The following is a 14,071-nucleotide window of genomic DNA, read 5'->3' as shown; positions in this document are numbered from 1 at the left end:
TTCAAGGCACAATAAAATGAGGTATGCCTGTTTTAATAATTTCTATCTTCTCTCTTTTTTTTTTTTTTTGGTTAGCCTGGCTAGAGATTTATTAATTTTATTGATCTTTTCAAAGAACTAGATTTGGGTTTCATTGATTTTCTCTCTTAATTTCCTGTTTTCAATTTCTTTGATTTCTGCCCTAATTTTACTATTTTATTTCTTCTACTTAATTTGGACTTAACTTGTCTTTCTTTTCTAGTTTCCTCAGGTAAAATTTTATATTATTGATTTTATATCTTTCTTTTTTATATATCCTTTAAATGCTATAAATAGCCTTCTAAGCACTGCTTTTGCTGCGTTCTGAAAATTTCAATAAATTATACTTTTATTTTCATTTAGTTAAAAAAAAATTTTAACTTTTCTGAGATTTCATTTTTGACCAATGTGTTATTTATATGTATGTTGTTTAATCTCCAAATGTTTTGGGGGTTTTCTTCCTATTTTTCTGTTACTGATGACTAGTTTAATTCCAATGTGGTCTAAGAGAATACTTTGTATGATTTTAATTATTTTAAATTTGTTAAGGTGTGTTTTAAAGCCTAAGATGTGATTTATCTTGATTAATGTTCCACATTTATAGAATTTATAGAATTGACATTCTATGTCAATCAGGTCCAGTTAATTAACAGTGCTTTCAGTCCAATTATATCCTGATTTTCTGCCTGCTGAATCTGTTGATTTTTGAGAGAAGGATGTTGAAATTTCCAACTATTAAAGTGGATTATTTCTTGTAGTTCTATCAGTTAGTTCTTTGTTTTTTATACACTTGATAATCTATGTTTTAATTGGTGTATTTAGACCATTCACATTTGAAGTCATTATTGATATAGTTTGATTAATATGTACCTTTTTATAATTGTTCTCTTTTTCCCCTGGTTCTTTATCTTTTTCTATCTTCCACTCTTTTTCTTTTCTTTCCTGGTTTAAGTTGAACATTTTATATGATTCAGTGTTCTCTTTTCTCTTAGCATATTGTTTGTTTCTTTTGAAACATTTTAAGTGGTTGTACTAGAGTTTGCAGTATGCATTTACAACTAATCTAAATCCACTTTCAAATAACACCATACTGATTCACCGAAAGTGCAGGTACTTTATAAAAAATATTCCTGGTTCCTCTCTCCCATCCCTTAAACGTTTCTGTCATACATTTCACTTATTCATAAGCAATATCCAATATGTCATTGCTCTTATTATTTTGAACAAACTTTTACCTGGTAGGCCACTGAAACATAAGACAAATAAAATATTTTATTTTACCTTCATTTATGTGTTTTTGAACACTCTTCCTTTGTAATCCAGATCCATGTTTCTGACCTATATCATTTTCCTTCTCCCTGAAGGAGAAGACCTTCTTTTAACATTTTTTGCAAGACAAGCTTACTGGTGACACATTTCCTCAATTTTTGTTTGTATGAGAAAGTCTTTATTTCTCCTTCACTTTGAAGGACAGTTTAATTGGATATAGAACTCTAGGTTGGTGTTTTTTTTTTTTTTTTCTTTCAACACTTTAAATACTTCGTTCCACTTTCTTCTTGCTTTCATGGTATCTGATAAGTTTCTGTAATTCTTACCCTTGTTCTTCTAATGATAAGGTGTTTTTCCCCCTCTGGTTTCCTTCAAGATTTTCTCTTTATCTTTGCTTTCCTGTGGTTTAAATATGATGTACTTAAGTGTAGTTTTTTGTTTGTTTATTTTGTTATTTCTCATGCTTGGTATTCACTGAGCTTCCTTGCATGTGTGGCTTGGTATCTGTTAATAATTTTGGAATATTCTCAGCCATTATTATTTCAAATATTTCTTTTGTTTCTTTCTCTCTTTCTTCTTCTGGGATTCCTATTACATGTACATTACATCTTCTGTAGTTGTCACACAGTTCTTGAATATTCTATTTTTTCAGTAATTTTTCTCTTCGATTTTCAGCTTGGGAAGCTAATATTACCATATCTTCAGTTTCACTGAGTTTTTCCTGGACCATGTCTAGTCTACTGGTGAGCCCATCAAAGACATTATGTATGTAATAGTGGTTTTTGTTTCTAGCATTTGCTTATTTGCTTTTGATTCTTTCTTAGAATTTTCATCTATCTGCTTGTATTATCTGTCTATTTTTGAATGTTGTTCACTTTTTCCATTACAGCCCTTAACATATTAGTTATAGCTATTTTAAATTTCTGGTCTTGTAATTCCTAAATTTCTGCTGCATCCAAGTCTGGTTCTGATGCTTGCCTTGTCTCTTCAGACTGGTTGTTTTTTTGTTCTTTGGTTTTGGGTTTGTTTGTTTGTTTGGTCTTTTAGCATGTCTTGTAATTGTTGTAAAATAGACATAATAAAAGGTCAAAGGAATTGAGGTAAATAGGTCTTTATGTGAGGTTTTATGTTCATCTATCTATGAGTTAGGCTTGTTTACTGTTTGCTGTAGCTGTAGAGGCATCGGGGCTAAACTTCCTCTAGTATCCTTGTTTTTGTCTCTGTGAGTTTTCCTAGAGACTTCTTTTTAAATAGAGTCTGATACTTGCAGTTGTTTTCAGCTATTTCAGTTGTTTTCAGTTATTATACAGGAGTTGGATTGATGTATTGGTAAGGTAGAAGGAAGGAAAGCATTCTATAGTTCTCTAATGATGTCTGTCTTTTAGTGAGTCTGTGCCTCTGGGCTGTGACCTTCCCGAGTGCTTCACAGTAGAACTGGGTATTTCTCTTCTCCAACTGGAACACTAGAGGAGTCTAGAGTTGGGTATTTCCCCTCCCTCAAGTTGTTTAGGTTCTGATAAAATCCACATTGGTTAGGCTCTGTAAAGTAGTCTCTCTTGAGGGCAAGAATTTGTTAAGGAGACTAGAACACTTTGGGTGTATTTCAAAGTGGTTACTTTCCCTCTCCCCTTGCCAGAAGCATAAGGGGTTTTTCTTCAGCCTTCACCCTGAGAACCTGGTGGGGATCCTGTAGGTAAAATTCACAAAAGTTTGGGGAGTTCCCCTAAGGCTGGGCCTTCAGGAGTTTTTATCTCTCAAGCTGCTCTGCACTCAGTCTCCAATAATTAGCCAGTTTCCCTTTAAGTATTTCTATCCCATGCTGGCTTCAGTGTGGTTTCTGTTCCAAGTAAGCTGTGATTCTCTGTATCTACCTATATGTGCCTCCAGTTTTTATGGCAATGGCTTGTCCTGTGACGTCGATTCTCTGATGGATCTAAGAAGAGTTGCTGATTTTTAGTTTTTCAGCTTTTTTCTTATTGTGAAGATAAGAGAATGACTTCCAAGCTCTTTACATGTCAGACCAAAACCCAAAATCAATTTAGTTTAATTTTTAAGATTTCTTAAGAGTTACTGCATTTTAAGAATTGTCTCTGCCCAATATATTTAAGGTGAAGTTTAAAAATTTCTAAGTGTTTGCATTTTGTTTACTTAATTTTTATTTTAATTGTATTTTAATTATATTACGGTCAACTTGTCCTCTGTTTCTTATTTTTTTTAAATTTGAATTTTCTTCGTAGTATATTATACAATGAATTCTATAACCTTTTTATAGATATTTAAAAACTATTTCTAACAATATGCTAAGTGTAGCGTCAACATTGTTGATTACATTATTTAAATATTCTATGTCCATTGTATTTATTCAACAAATACTTGTGTGTGTGTTTTGGTCTATAAGAAAATGTTTTATTATTTTATCTGTGTATTTTTAAAAATAATTTCAACTGTAATTTTAGATTCAGTGGGTACATGTGTAGATTTGTTACATGAGTATATTGAGTGACACTGAGATTTGGGGTATGAATGATCCTGTCACTCAGATAATGAGGATAGTACCCAATAGGTTATTTTTCAGCACTTATCCCCTTTCTCCCTCCCCTCTTTTGGGGCCTCCAGTATCTATTGTTGCCATCTTTATGTCCATGTGCACCCAAGGCTTAACTCCCACTTGGAAGTGAGAATATGCAGTATTTGGTTTTCTGTTCCTGCATTAATTTGCTTAGTATGATGGCTTCCAGCTGCATCCATGTTGCTGCAAAAGGCATGATTTCATTCTTTTTCATGGCTACACAGTATTCCATGGAGCATATGTACCACATTTTCTTATCCAATCCACCACTGATGGGCATCTAGATTGATTCCATGTCTTTGCTAGGAAATATTTGTTGAAATCAATATGATTCAGGTGGCATGCTAGTTATCTGTGAAACAATGGTGAGCACAATAGAAACAATCCTTGTCATTATGAGATTCATAATCTAGAGGTAAGATGCAGACAAGTAAACAGACAATTGTAATACAATGAAAAAAATGCCATAATGAGGATCATACAGAGTACTATGTAAGAACATAGAAAGGGCAATATAACGCAGATGGGGAGTTAGGGAAGGCTTTCTAGGAAGAAGTTATGATCAAGCTGAGACCTAAAGGATAAATAGGAGCTAACCAAGTAAAGAATGAATAAAAAATGTTCCAAACATGTTTGAAGACCTGGATGTGATAGTTAGGAGACTGAAGAAGTTCACTGTGGCTGGATTGTGAATGTGACTGGGGGATAGAGAGCAGGGAGGCAAAAATAAGACTGGAGAGGACCCAAATAATGTGAAGCCTTTTGCTCATAGTAAGGAGTTTAGAATTTATCCTAAGGTAAGTGAGGAGGTATTGAAAGAATTTAAGCAAGTAAGTGATACAACATGAATTGTACTTTAGGAAGATTCTATAACTTCAAAATGGAGTATGAATTGGAACATGGGAATATAAGAGTGTATTTAACCTTATATTATTACCACCTCTGATTTCTATTTTTAATTAAATTTGAGTTACCCAAGTATATTTTATTGCATTCACCTTTAAAAAATAATTAGGGCCTAATTCTCACACCTTGTACAAAAATCCATGCAAAATAGATCATGGTTTAAATGTAAACTGTAAAACATTTTTGGAAGTAAACATAGGATAAAATCTTTGGGAACTACAGGTGGATAAAGAGTTCTTATGCCTGAGACCAAAAGCACAAATCTTTAAAAGAAAACAATTGCTAAATTAGACTTTATCAAAATGAAAAAAATGCACTGGGAAAAGATGTTAAGAGGATGAAAAAACAAGGTACAAATTGGGGAAAAAAATGCTTGCAACTCACAGCTGCAACAGAGAATATGTTTCCACAATATATATAAAGTGTGCTCAGAACTCAGCAGTAAAAAAAAAAAAAAAAATCAAACAATCCAATTAGAAAATGGTCAAAAACATGAACAGACATTGAACTAAATAAAACAAATGGGACAGGCTAAGATGGTAGATTAGAAGCAGCTTCAGTCCATGACTTTCATGGAGAGGAATGAAAATGGTGAGTGAATTCTGCACCTTCAACTGAGGTATCCAGGTTCTCATACTGGGACTGACTAGGCAGATGACTTGACCCATGGACAGCAAGGAAAGCAAGGTGGAGTGATGGCCTACCCAGGAGTGGTACAGAGCCAGGATAGCCCCACCCCCAGCCAAGGGAGGTGGTGAGTGATTGTGCAACCCTTCCTGAGAAACCACGCTTTTCCCACAGATGTTTGCAACCTGCAGATCAGGAGATCCCCTTGTGAGCCCACACCACCAGGGCCTTGGGTCTGAAGCACAGGGCTGTATAGAGTCTCAGCAAAGTAGCTGATCAGGCACACATGGAGACACAGGAGCTTTGCATACTCCACCCCTGGAAATTCCAGTTGAGGTGGGATATCATTTGTACATTCCCCTAGGAAGGGGGCTGAATAAAGGGAGCCAACTGGCATTGTTCTATGGGCCCCACTTCCATGGCACCTCACAAGTTACAACCCACTGGCTTAGAATTCCAGCTGGCCAGAGGCAGCAGGCTGGAGACTGCCTGAGATGGACTGACTTCCTGGGGGGAGGGGCAGATGCCATCTCTGTGGTTCAAGTCAGCCATTCTAGCCTGCTGGCTCCGGAGAGTCCAGGTGGTCCAGACCAGCAGGAGTTCTCCACAAGGAAGCACAGCTGCTGCTGTGCCAGATCATGGCCAGACTGCTTCTTTAAGTGGGATCCCAACCCATCTCTCCTCACTGAGGTGTGGGGGGAGGGACTCCTTGTGGGAATTTCAACAATTCTGGCCAGGGTTCTATGGACATAACTCTGATCTCCCTGAGATGGAGCCCCCAGGGGGAGGGGCAACCACTGTCTCTGCAGTTCAGCTGACAGCATTTCCAGCCTGCTGGCTCTGGAGAGTCTGGGTGGTTTGGACAAGGTGGTGGGGTTCCCCCTAGTGCAGCACATCTGCTCAGTCAAAGGGCAGCCAGACTGCTTCTTTAAGCTGGCCCCTGATCCCATTCCTCCTGACTGGGTGAGACATCCCAACAGGGATCTCCAGACACCTCCTAGAGGAGTGTTCAGACCAGCATCAGATTGGTGACCACTGGGACGGAGCTTTCAGAAGAAGGAGCCAGCTGCCATCTTTTCTGTTTTGCAGCCTTCACTGGTGATATATCCAGGTGAGGGAGGGACCAAGGTGACTAGGGTCTGGAGTGGACCCCCAGCAAACTGCAGCAGTCTGTGGAAGAGTGGCCTGACTGTTAAAAGATAAACAAACAAACAGGAAGCAACAGCAACAACAACAAAAAAGACCCCACAAAAACCCATATTCAGAGGTCAGCAACCTCAAAGATCAAAGATAAACCCACAAAGATGAGAAAGAATCAGTGCAAAAACACTGAAAACTCAAAATGCCACAGTGTCTCTTCTCCTCCAAATGACCACAGCACCTTTCCATCAAGGGCACAGAACTGGGCCAAGGCTGAGATGGCTAGATTGACAGAAGTGGGCTTCATAAGGTGAGTAATAATGTGTTGCAGGAAGTCAGGGACCCCGAATGGAGGGACCAGCTGGAGCCACAGCAGAGGAACATAAATTACAAAGATTTCATTTTAATATGGACATATATCAGTTCCCAAAATTAATACTTTCATAATTTCTTACACCTGTCTTACTTTAATCTCTTAATCCTGTTAACTTCATAAGCTGAGGACGTACATCACCTCAGGACCACTATTGTGTTAACTGTATAAATTGATTGTAAAACGTGTGTTTTAACAATATGAAATCAGTGCACCTTGAAAAAGAACAGAATAACAGCGATTTTAGGGAACAAGGGAAGACAACCATAAAGTCTGACTGCCTGCGGGGTCGGGCAGAATAGAGCCATATTTTTCTTCTTGCAGAGAGGCTATAAATGGATGTGCAAGTAGGGAAGAGATCACTAAATTCTTTTCCTAGCAAGCAATATTAATAATTAAGACCCTGGGAAAGGAATGCATTCCTGGGGGGGAGGTCTATAAACAGCCACTCTGGGAGTGTCTGTCTTCTGTGGTTGAGATAAGGACTGAAATATGCCCTGGTCTCCTGCAGTACCCTCAGGCTTACTAGGGTGGGGAAAAACCCCACCCTGGTAAATTTGAGGTCAGACCGGTTCTTTGCTCTTGAACCCTGTTTTCTGTTGTTTAAGATATTTATCAAGACAATACATGCACAGCTGAACATAGATCCTTATCAGTAGTTCTGTTTTGCCTGTTGTCCTGTTTCCTCGGAAGGATGTGATCTTTGTTCTCCTTTTTGCCCTTTGAATCATATGATCTTTGTGACCTACTCCCCATTCACACACCCCCTCCCCTTTTGAAACCCTTAATAAAAATCTGCTGGTTTTGCGGCTCAGGTGGGTATCACAGTCCTACCAATATGTGATGTCACTCCCAGAGGCCCAGCTGTAAAATTCTTCTCTTTGTACTCTTTCTTTTTATTTCTCAGCTGGCCAACACTTATGGAAAATAGAAAGAACCTACGTTGAAATATTGGGGGCAGGTTCCCCCAATAAAAATGAACTTTGCTAAGCTAAAGGAACATGTTTTAACAGTGCAAAAAAAGCTAAGAATCATGAAAAAAATGATACGGGAACTGATAACCAGAATAACCAGTTAAGAGAGAAACATAAATGACCCGATGGAGCTGAAAAACACAACAGGAGAACTTCACAAAACAATCACAAGTATCAATGGCAGAATAGACCAAGTGAAGGAAAGACTCTCAGAGCTTGAAGGCTATTTTTCTGAAACAAGACAGGTGGACAAGAAAAGAGAAAAAGGAATGAAAGGGAACAAACAAAATCTCCAGGAACTATGGGATTATGTAAAAAGACTGAACCTATGACTGATTGGGGTACCTGAAAGATATGGGGAGAACAGAAACAAGTTGGAAAACATACTTCACAATATCATCCAGAAGAAATTCCCCAACCTAGCAAGACAGGCCAACGTTCAAATTCAGAAAATCCAGAGAACCCCGGTAAGATGCTCCATGAGAACATCAACCCCAAGACACATAATTGTCAGATTCTCCAAGGTCGAAATGAGAGAAAAAATGTAAAAGACAGCCAGAGAGAAAGGCCAGGTCACCTACAAAGGGAAGCTCATCAGACTAACAGCAGGCCTCTCAGCAGAAACCCTACAAGCCAGAAGAGATTGGGAGCCAGTATTCAACATTCTTAAAAAAAGAGTTTCCAACCCAGAACGTCTGGCCAAACTGAGTTTCATAAGCAAAAGAGAAATAAGATCCTTTTCAGAAAAACAAATGCTGAGGGAATTTATCACCACCAGGCCTCCCTTGCAAGAGCTCCTGAAGGAAGCACTAAATATTGAAAGGAAAAATCTTTGCCAGCCACTACTAAGACACACTGAAGTACAGAGACCAGTGACATTATGAAGCAACTACATCAACAAGTCTGCAAAATAACCAGCTAGCATCATTATGACAGGATCAAATTCACACATAACAATATTAACCTTAAATGTAAATTAGCTAAATGCCCCAATTAAAAGACATCAAATGGCAAGCTGGATAAAGAGTGAGGACCCATCAGTATGCTATCTTCAAGAGACCCATCTCATGTGCAAAGACACACGTAGGCACAAAAAAAAGGGATGGAGGAAAATTTACCAAGCAAATGGAAAGCAGAAAAAAGCAGGGGTCACAATTATGGTGTCTGACAAAACAGATTTTAGATCAACAAAGATCAAAAAAGACAAAAAAGGGCATTATATAATGGTAGAGTTCAATTCAACAAGAAGAGCTAACTAACCTAAATATATATGCACCCAATACAGAAGCACCCAGATTCATAAAGCAAGTTCTTAGAGACCTATAAAGAGACTAAGACTCCCACACAATAATAATAGGAGACTTTATCACTCCACTGTCAATATTAGACAGATCATTAAAATGGAAAATTAAGAAAGATATACAAGACCTGAACCCTGCTCTGGATCAAGCAGACCTGATAGATATCTACTGAACTCTCCACCCAAAAACAATAGAATATGCATTCCTTTCAATGCCACGTGGCACTTACTCTAAAATTGATCACATAATTGTAAGTAAAACACTCCTCAGCAAATGCACAACAGCTGAAATCATAACAGTCTCTCAGACCACAGCACAATCAAATTGGACCTTAAGATTAAGAAACTCACTCAAAATCACACATCCACATGGAAATTGAACAACCTGCTCCTGAATGACTCCTGAGTAAATAATGAAATTAAGGTGGAAATCAAGATGTTCTTTGAAACTAATGAGAACAAAGAGGCAATGTGCCAGAATCCCTGGGATACAGCTAAAGCAGTGTTAAGAGGGATATTCATAGCATTAAATGCCCACATCAAAAAGCTAGAAAGATCTCAAATCAGCAAGCTAACATCACAACTAAAAGAATTAAAAGAACCCCAAAGCTAGCAGAAGACAAGAAATAACCAACATCAGAGCAGAATTGAAGGAGATAGAGACACAAAAAACCCTTCAAAAATCAACAAAACCAGGAGCTGTTTTTTTGAAAAAATTAACAAAATAGACTTCTAGCTAGACTAATAAAGAAGAAAAGAGAGAAGAATCAAATAGACACAATCAGAAATGGTAAGGGGGATATCACCGCTGACCCCACAGAAATACAAACAACCATTGGAGAATGCTATGAACACCTCTGTGCAAATAAACTAGAAAACCTAGAAGAAATGGATAAATCCCTGGATACAAACACCCTCCCAAGTCTAAGCCAGGAAGAAGCTGAATCCCTGATTAGACCAATAACAAGTTCTGAAATCAAGGCAGCATTAAATAGCCTGCCAACGAAAAAAAGCCCTGGACCAGATGGATTTACAACTGAATTCTACCAGAGGTACAAAGAGGAGCTGGTACCATTTCTTCTGAAACTATTCCAAACAATTGAAAAGGAGGGACTCCTCCCCAACTCATTTTATGAGGCCAGTATCATGCTGATACCAAAACCTGGCAGAGATACAACTAAAAAAGAAAACTTCAGGCCAATATCCCTGATGAACCTCGATGCAAAAATCCTTAATAAAATCACAGACATGGCCTGGGACACAGCAAGCCTAACCAGTGTGTCAGAGATCTGGGGGAATTGGCTCCCCATGGCAGTACTCTGAATTAGTTCTGGGGATGTGCAAATGGTCATGCCAAGTGTCCCTCCTCCAAGAGCTTCTGTTAGACTAGAGGTATAAATGATGCTGAATAAGGGCCCCTGGACTTAATACCAGATAAGGCATGGAGATACGTGGACAACCTGGGCATGTTACTTGTTCTTCCTGGGTCACAGTTTCTTTATGTTTGAAATAGGGATGGCAGCACCTGCTTTCTTAGTAACACTGTGAGGGTAAAATCTATGTATAAAAATGCCTTAGAAATGTAAAGACCTGAGAGTCTTTGAGCAAACCAGAAAGTTATCAAGAACTTTTCATTTTGTGCAATTCAGTATATTTTGGGGGGTAAATTTTAAACACCAAATAATCCTCAACAAACGAATGTACACATAGTTCCTGAAATGAGGCAAATATACTCCTCCTGGAACATAAAACAATTAAAAATTCCAACAAATTTATCAAGTATGTAAATAAGTGTTGATAACTTGAAAAATAAAAAAGGAATAAAATCATGATACATCAACATGAATGAACCTTGAAAACATTATGCTAAGAAGCTAGACATAAATGGACAATTTAAAATAATTCCATTTATATATTTATATTATATTAAGAGATAGGAGGATCCGGTATTCCAACCCAGGGAGAAAATGCAGCCTTTGACTGAAGAAGAGACCCGTGTCATGTTTGAGAAGATCGCCAGATACATCGGGGAGAATCTTCAGCTGCTGGTGGACCAGCCCGATGGCACCTACTGTTTCCATCTGCACAATGACCAGGTGTACTATGTGAGTGAAAAGATTATGAAGTTGGCCGCTAATATCTCTGGGGACAAGCTGGTGTCGCTGGGGTCCTGCTTTGGAAAAGTCACTAAAACCCACAAGTTTTGGTTGCACGTCACAGCCCTGGATTACCTTGCACCTTATGCCAAGTATAAAGTGTGGATAAAGCCTGGTGCAGAGCAGTCCTTCCTGTGTGGGAACATGTGTTGAAATGTGGTCTGGGTAGAATCACTGAAAATACTTCTCAGTACCAGGGTGTGGTGGTGTACTCCATGGCAGACATCCCTCTGCGTTTTGGGGTGGCAGCAAAATGTACACAAGACTGCAGAAAAGTAGACCCCATGGCGATTGTGGTATTTCATCAGGCAGACATTGGGGAATACGTGCGGCATGAAGAGACGTTGACTTAAAAGGAAGTCATTGCAAGGACAGATGGCTGTATGGAAGGGCCGAGCTTTGTTTCCTGTGTTTGTGTGGATTCCACCATCATGCTGAATTTTGTCAACACTCTGACCTCTTCAAGGACTTCTTATTTACTGTACTCTCTATCATTGACAAATGCAGGCTGGATTCTTATTATATACAGAGATGGCTCAAAAATGGGGTTTCAGATCTTTGTGTTTGTGATGAAATAGAATACTCTGTTTCATATTTGAATCAGAGGGCTTCTTGTTCTGAGAAATAGGTTCAAAATCATTGGAACTAGGAACAAGAATAGCTTATTGTTATCTGTGATAACACTTTTTTTTCTAAACTCATGATAAGAACACAGGGATTGCCTTTTTTATTAATATGCAAGTTAGTCATTTCCATAACAGAATAATAAACCACATGTGGGGTTTTAAAAATGAAATTTGTCTAAAATAATAAGAGCAATTCAGCTATTTTTCTATACAGTAATTGGTGTGTGGTATGGAAGAAAAACGGATTCAAACCCCACTTCTGCCATCTACCAGCTATATGGCCTTGAGTGAGTCATTCAGCTTTAATAAGGTTCACTTTCTTCTCTTTAAAAAGACACGAAACTTAAAAAAGTAGCTTTGGCCATCTACCTGAGAATTAGAAATTCTGATTTTTGGAATTAGAAATCATGATTGTAGGCTGGGCACAGTGGCTCACGCCTGTAATCCCAGCACTTTGGGAGGCCAAGGCGGGTGGATCACTTGAGGTCAGGAGTTTGAGACCAGCCTGGCCAACATGGTGAAACCCCATCTCTACTAAAAATAAAAAAAAATTAGCCAGGTGTGGTGGCACATGGCTGTGGTCCTAGTTACTTGGGAGGCTGAGGCAGGAGAATGGCTTGAACCAGGGTAGCAGAGGTTGCAGTGAGCTGAGATCGTGCCATTGCAATCTAGCCTGGGTGAAAGAGTGAGACTCTGTCTCAAAAATAAATAAATAAATTTTTACAAGCTGTTTTCTCAGTATTTTTCTTGGATGAGATGATCCTAGGCTGATTGTACAGTGTACAGTGCCTGGGGAATGATAGGTGTGTAATAAATGGTAAGAATTATTTTTACATTATATATATTATATATTCCTGTTATTAAGTGTAGAGTTTTATGAGTATAATTTGATTATATTACCTTCTTTTTTACAAGCTGTTTTCTCAGTATTTTTCTTGGATGAGATGATCCTAGGCTGGAATGTTTTTTTCATCACTATGATTTTATAAAACATAATTTTGTCTATGAACCTTTACTTACTTGACTGGATTGGACTAAAAGCACTGATCAGAGACCGCGACATAAAAATTCAGGCCCTTTGTCCTTCCCCGTGCCTCCCAAAGTTATTTTAAGATCGTTAGAATATTTCTTTTTTTTTTTTTTTTTTTTTTTTTTTGAGACGGAGTCTCGCTCTGTCACCCGGGCTGGAGTGCAGTGGCCGGATCTCAGCTCACTACAAGCTCCGCCTCCCGGGCTCCCGCCATTCTCCTGCCTCAGCCTCCCGAGTAGCTGGGACTACAGGCGCCCGCCACCTCGCCCGGCTAGTTTTTTTGTATTTTTTAGTAGAGACGGGGTTTCACCGTGTTAGCCAGGATGGTCTCGATCTCCTGACCTCGTGATCCGCCCGTCTCGGCCTCCCAAAGTGCTGGGATTACAGGCTTGAGCCACCGCGCCCGGCCAGAATATTTCTTTAATAACATTTTATAGACAAAAAATTTAAAGACTACCTGTATTGCAAAACTAAACTATTTCTTTAATGAATATACTGCTTATTTTAAGTTCCAAACATGAAGTCTTTAAGAATAAAACATTACCAACTCCTGCTTTTATATGAAAAAAAAAAGAGATAAATGTGTTTTCATATCCCAGTTTTGTCCTCATCTATTCATAAAAGCCAAGCTGCCCAAAGGAAGCATGCAACACTGCAAGGAATGCAATTTAGTGTGACTGGGCAACTTTGGCCAGAGGGGGTGCGGAAGGGAGAAAGAAGACGGAAGACAGTCTAAGACTCAAGGCATCTTGCAACTCTGAGACTTCAGAGGTGAGGCCACCTATGAACTGAGTGGATGTTTGGGAAAACATGTAATTCAAGGCAGTTCTAAAACCCTGTGGGTTTTGTGTGGATTCCGAGGTAGTCCTACAGTAGAAAGTCCAGCCAAATAGTGAGAATACGCAAGAGTCTTGGAGAAAAAGGAACAGAATGAAGGCAATGTCCTACCATAATGCATGCTCTTGCAAGGACAGACAGACACCATGATCTCCTCAGGATCTTCTGAGGCAGTTAGTGTGAAAGGAGGCAACTTGCCACCAAAATGGGAAAGAAGTGGTTAAACAGCAACAATAGGGCTCCTGC

The 14,071-nt window shown here is 38.7% G+C and overlaps 1 protein-coding gene and 1 pseudogene across 1 annotated transcript in view; both read left to right on the top strand.

Annotated features, from left to right (window-relative positions):
* Positions 1–11,988, top strand: part of LOC111527389 — a 70,582-nt pseudogene extending 58,594 nt beyond the window's left edge.
* The window catches only part of SPRY3 (sprouty RTK signaling antagonist 3), a 98,961-nt gene that overhangs the window by 58,646 nt on the left and 26,244 nt on the right, over positions 1–14,071 (top strand). The window lies entirely within an intron of this gene.

Source organism: Piliocolobus tephrosceles, chromosome 12 (assembly GCF_002776525.5).
Source record: "Piliocolobus tephrosceles isolate RC106 chromosome 12, ASM277652v3, whole genome shotgun sequence".
Classification (NCBI taxonomy): Eukaryota; Metazoa; Chordata; class Mammalia; order Primates; family Cercopithecidae; genus Piliocolobus; species Piliocolobus tephrosceles.
This window is presented reverse-complemented; position numbering and strand designations above follow the sequence as displayed.